We start from the raw sequence: 6,570 nt of genomic DNA, 5'->3' as shown, positions 1-6,570 counted from the left end.
CTAAGTGTTAATATAGGAAATATCTTCATTGGGGTAATCACATAAACGGGATTTTAAGTAATGGGTACAGATCTCTGCACATGGTTATGAGGGTGTTTAGGGGTTGTAGTAAGGATGTAAAGGAGAGGGCATATACATCTCTGGTAAGACCCCAACTAGAGTATGGTTCCAGTGTCCCTCACCGGGATTATCTGCTTCAAGAACTGGAAATAATCCAAAGAAAAGCAGCTCGATTTGTTCTGGGTGATTTCTGAAAAAAGAGTAGCATTACAAAAATGTTGCAAGGTTTGGGCTGGGAAGAATTGGGAGAAAGAAGACGAGCTGCTCGACTGAGTGGTATGTTCTGAGCTGTCAGCGGAGAGATGGCGTGGAATGACATTAGTAGACGAATAAATTTGAGTGGCGTCTTTAAAAGTAGGAAAGATCACAATATCAAGATAAAAATTGGAATTCAAGAGGGCAAATTGGGGCAAATATTCTTTTATAGGAAGAGGAGTTAGGGACTGAAATAAGTTACTATAAGTTACAATCTCCGAGCAGCTCCTTCACCGTAATAAATCTCCCGGCCTGAGAGACGACGTTCCGTATAAGAGGCCCGCCTCCCTCCTTCAGGGGAGGAATGAAAACACCTTATTAGTAGTAGTAGTATCCTCAGTCCTATCCTTTTCATTCGCTATACCTCCTCCTTACGGAGTTATGAATCAATCTCAAGCAGAGGAATCTCTTCTCAGCGCAAAATTTCAATATCATACTCGGATGTGTCCGGAGACTGGTAGTAGTGGAAGCGAAATTTAACTCACATTATTCTTATGATCAGCTTTTCGTATTTACAGACATTTTCCGCATTATCTGGAGAGTTCAGTTGCAGCTCAGTCCAGGTGGGCTAAACAATATACTATAGCTACAGTATAATAATAATAATAATAATAATAATAATAATAATAATAATAATAATAATAATAATGGCGTATGGCCTGCGGAGAGGCCTGGTGCGGGTCTTTTTTCTCGTAGACGGCCTGCATGTCTGTGAAGATGAGGGCCCTACCTAGGATGATTTCTAATGCTGAATACGCCACACACACCCAGCCCCGAGCCATTAGAATTAAAAAATCCCCAACACGGCCGGGAATCGAACCCGGGACCTTCTGATGAACCGAAGGCCAGTACGCTGACCATTCAGCCAACGAGTCGGGGTCATAGCTAGGCCTATATTAAGTACTTTGCTATACAACAGTGATCATATCTGTAATTTCCTTGCCGGGCTGAGTGGCTCAGACGGTTAAGGCGCTGGCCTTCTGGCCCCAACTTGGCAGGTTCGATCCTGGCTCAGTCCGGTGGTATTTGAAGGTGCTCAAATACGTCAGCCTCGTGTCGGTAGATTTACTGGCACGTAAAAGAACTCCTGCGGGACTAAATTCCGGCACCTCGGCGTCTCCGAAAACCGTAAAAGAGTAGTTAGTGGGACGTAAAACAAATAACATTATTGTTTATTGTAATTTCCTTTTGTTTTTACTCTTGTCTAAGAATTATTTCCTAGCAAAATTTGTTATAACCATTAACAGTCATAGCGTAGAAAGTTTATATGGGACAAGTTTCAGTCTGAAAGGATTAACTACTTTCTGAGTCTTAGCAAGTTCATGAAACATTAAAAGATTCTCCTTGTTATTGTCTGTTATGACTAGAGCTGGGATTTTTATGTAGTATGAAGTGACAAAGTATGGTACATAAATATGTAACAAAAAGCACCAAAATATGTAATATCACATATTTAATATAAAGAGCCCGCTTGGTGGCTATGATCGTTAAGGTATCAAGTCCATAGGGTCTGACACCGTGGTTAGGCGGCTCGAGTCCCATTGGTCAAAAAGAGTCACCATCAGAATGTTGGCCGGCAGGGTAGGAGAGTTGGTAGTATACATTGTCTAATCAATAGATTGCGTGCCAAAAGCCTAGATTCACCGGGCGAGTTGGCCGTGCGGTTAGGGTCGCGCAGCTGTGAGCTTGCATCCGGGAGATAGTCGGCAGCCCTGAAGATGGTTTTCCGTGGTTTCCCATTTTCACACCAGGCAAATTTTGGGGTACACTAATTAAGGCCACGGCCGCTTCCTTTCCACTCCCAGACCTTTCCTATCCCATCGTCGCCATAAGACCTATCTGTGTCGGTGCAACATAAAACAAATAGGAAAAAGAAGCCTGGATTCAATTCCATACGTCGCCGCAGTTACCTCTCTCCGCACTCGCGCATCCTTCAGTTTGCAAATGACCTTGTAATGTACTCCCACGCTTCCGTTTCAGATATTCACCAAAATATGGAAAAAGCTCTTTCCTCTCGCAACTCCTGGCTAAATAATCATAGTCTAGACGTAGCTCCATCCAAATGTCAGGCGGTCTGTTTTTCTCGTTCTAACCGAGAATATCACTCACCTATCCATTATCTCGACCACCCCATCCCGATTAAAAATTGTACAACATATTTAGGTATAATTCTAGATCGCAGCTCACAACTAAGCTTTTCTCAAAACGATATTTATTCAAATCTCTAACTAAAAGAAAGTGGGGAGCAGATCCTGCCACCCCCCTTACGTTATACAAGAACACATTTCGATCGATATTGAATTGTGGCACTATGTTTATTGACATTCTCTCCCAAGCCTATAAATCCAAACTCGACTCACTCAATCCCAATTTATAAAACTCCTACTGGAAGCACTCACTTCCTCCCCTAACAATGCAATTCTTGCTGAATCTTCTGAACTTCCCCTTAGCCTTCCGAAGGAAACTTATTTGCACTCAATATTTACTCAAGATTATCTCACATGTCTCTCACCCGCTACTCCCTAAACTACAACTCCTTCAAATATATTATCACGACTTACACATCCCTCCTCAAAAATACTCAGCGCTTCTTGGGCCCTTTATTACTTTTGGTCAGCTTAGGTCCCCTGTCATTCAAACCTTACTCATCCCAAGTATCTCCACGCTTACAAAGCAAATCATCATATTCCATGTTTAATAATCCTCCTCCCGCTCTTCTTCACACTCTCATTCACTTCCAGCTTCCGCCCCTCCCTTCAAAAAAATAAAGGTTTAGTTCTATGCTGATAGTTCAAAACATTCCAATCCCGTCGGAGTCGAAGCCTCATTTTATTCTCCTCATCTGAATATATCCAAATTTACCCTCCCTTCCGCAGCCTCCTCCTTTAAACCTAGGTTACACGATGCCAGTTGATGAGACAGTTGTCAGAAGACAGTTGACTGGCTTACAATTATTGGCTACGTGTGAACACTATGTCCAGTTGTCTAGACAATTGCCCAGGCAATCGATTGTCTCCAGGAGTAGATTGAGGACAACCAACTGGGCCCAACTACAACCACTACCATCCGGGGCCTTAATAATGTCGCGGCAAATTGGCGCCATGTGAACGTGACAAGCCAGTAGCTGTATATTTATTTTGTGCTAGTTCGCTTGTGTCAACCGTGAGGTGCAGCCGCCTGCATGGTGTTGATAATTTAAATACTTTAATTTTAAATTATATGTAAGCTGTTCGCGTAGCCTAATTATGGCTCCAAAGTAGGGTGACGATACTAACGTTAAATTCGTTGAGCTGTATAGGGAACGATGATATTTGTGGGACCAGGATGAAGACCTGTACAAAGACAAAAATGCTCGTCAAGCGTCACCTTCTGAGATTAGGTACCGATAAAATTAACATTCAAGGAGTCGGTGTGATTGAGGTCAAAACTTTGCGTGACTCAGCAATGAATTTAAAAAAAATGTTATTTCGCACGGGATAATACAGACGCCGCGCACTCAGCCATTTCTCGTCATTACTGGCGTGGCAATAGCTTCCTCGAATTAACGGGTTCCCGTTCAACATGACTGGCCAGCAACTGTCCCGCAATAATTAGAAGACAACTGTCTCCAACAATTGTCTCATCAACCGGCATCGTGTCAACTAGGCATTACAGCAGAACTCTTCGCAATTCGACAAGCCTTTCTATGCATCAAACATTCGCATCTTTCTTGTGCATATGTGACTACTGACGCCCTTAGTGCACTTAAAAATTCCAGTCCTACCTATGATAACAATAATAATAATAATAATAATAATAATAATAATAATAATAATAATAATAATAATAATAATAATAATAATCGTATGGCCTCAGCTACCGTGTGCAGACATTTCAATTTGACGCCATCTGGCTGTCCGCTCGTCAATTTCGACGTTGCATTTTACTCTAGGCCCACTAGATGGCAGACCGAGTAAACCGAAACTCTCTTGGTATATACAATACCTACGGAAAATGTTTTGATATTCAATCGGCCAGTGCTAGGTATACTCTGATAAGGGTACCCGATCACTCTAACATTCCTGGTAACCTACGAGGCGATGCCTTGGCTAATTTTGCCGCAAATGGGCAAGGTCTCCCTTTCACTCTTGCTGTACCGTATACTGATTATTGGGAATCCTGCCGTGCTCATGTTTGGCATTTTGTGGCAGAACGACTCGAGAAACTCTGACGCCTACAAAGGACGTCACTTATTTCAATTTCTCCCCTGTATCCCACGAAAAACTTTGGTTCCTTCTTAACCAATATACACGACACCATATCTCAATCATCATTCGTATAAGTTTAAACCACGCCTGTACCCCTGAACACCTATTCCGTGTGAAATTAGTTGACTCCAACCTCTGTGCCTGTGCACAAGAAGTTGATACTCTTAACCATCTATTATTTCAATGTCCTATTCATGAACCATTACGGAAGCGCATCCTTTCGCCCATTCTGTATTATATCTTTCCTCTCCCTTCAAATGCCGCTTGCCTGGTGTCTCATCCCAACCTTCAAATAGGAGAAATTCTCTCCACAGTTCTGTCCGAAGCAAACGGTATTCGATATTATAGAAAGTCGCCGTAGAGGATCACACTGGCATGAAGTTAGGCCTATTTGAGCTTTACGTATCCCTGTCTTACACCCGCTTCACCCTTCCACGTACACGGTTTGTTTTTTTAATTTACTTTACGACGCACGTATACTTTTAAATACTGTATCAAATCATTAGGACTTTCCCACCCTCCCACCCCCCGATCCCAACTTCCAGATTTCTTAAGTCTAACAAACAAAAGAAGAAGAAGAAGAAGAAGAAGAAGAAGAAGAAGAAGAAGAAGAAGAAGAAGAATCCAACTATGGAGAACACTTACACCCCCCTCTCCCGTAAGGAGTTTCCGTTTGCCAGTGGCCTGTAACCACGTGACATTATTACTTTTTTTTTTTTTGCTAGTGGTTTTACGTCGCACCGACACAGACAGGTCTCATGGCGACGATGGGATAGGAAAGGCCTGGGAGTTGGATGTAAGCGGCCGTGGCCTTAATTAAGGTTCATCCTCAGCATTTACCTGCTATGAAAATGGGAAACCACGGAAAACCATCTTCAGGGCTGCCGACAGTGGGATTCGAACCCACTATCTCCCGGATGCAAGCTCACAGCTGCGCACCCCTAACCGCACGGCCAACTCGCCCAGTATTATCCTTACTAATACATGAGATTAATGCTGTTCTCGCTGACATGTTGATACCTAAAATCTTCACGCACTTCATTCCTTTGTTGTATATATCTGTATTTTAGGGGTATATGTATATTTGTGTGTAAAACAAATTTATAAATATCAGTTAAGCGTCGTGATTGAAGATCGCAAATCCCCATAGTTTACTCAGATAAAATCTGTGTAAGCAGGTATATTTATTGTAAACAGGGTAAACACAATGTTGGTTAATTATGCTTAGAATATTTTAATGTTTGTTTTGATTTTTGCTTTACGTCGCACCGACACAGAGAGGTCTTATGGCGACGATGGGATAGGAAAGGCCTGGGAGTGGGAAGGAAGCGGCCGTGGTCTTAATTAAGGTACAGCCCAAGTATTTGCCTAGTGTGAAAATGAGAAACCACAGAAAACCATATTCAGGGGTGCCGACAGTGGAGTTCGAACCCCCTATCTCCCGGGAGCAAGCTCACAGCTGCGCGCCCCTAACCGCACGGCCAACTTGCCCGGTATCTTAATGTAAGATCATACCATCAACTCTTCACAAAGTAGAGATCAATTAATTTAGTTCACTCTAATATTTAAATTCTCTGCAAAACTGACATTAATGGTATTTTAAAAATACATATAACATGTTATCTTCACTATCTGTTAAGATATTGCTGTTCCAGTAAGCATGGTGAATTGTTGTTTTAATCATCAGTCCATAGACTGGTTTGATGCAGCGCTTCATGCCACCCTATCATGTGCTAACCTTTCATTCCTACGAAAGTGTTTCATCCTACATCTGCTCTAATTTGCTTGTCATATTCATACCATGGTCTACCCCTACCCTTCGTACCATCCACACTTCCTTCAAAAACCAACTGAACAAGTCCTGGGTGTCTTAAGATGTGTCCTATCATTCTATCTCTTCTTCTCGTCAAATTTAACCGGATCGATCTCCTCTCACCAATTCGATTCAGTATCTCTTCCTTCGTGATTCCATCTATCCATCTCACCTTCAGCACTCTTCTGTAACACC

The sequence above is a fragment of the Anabrus simplex genome, chromosome 2 (genome assembly GCF_040414725.1).
Source record: "Anabrus simplex isolate iqAnaSimp1 chromosome 2, ASM4041472v1, whole genome shotgun sequence".
Lineage (NCBI taxonomy): Eukaryota > Metazoa > Arthropoda > Insecta > Orthoptera > Tettigoniidae > Anabrus > Anabrus simplex.
This window is presented reverse-complemented; position numbering follows the sequence as displayed.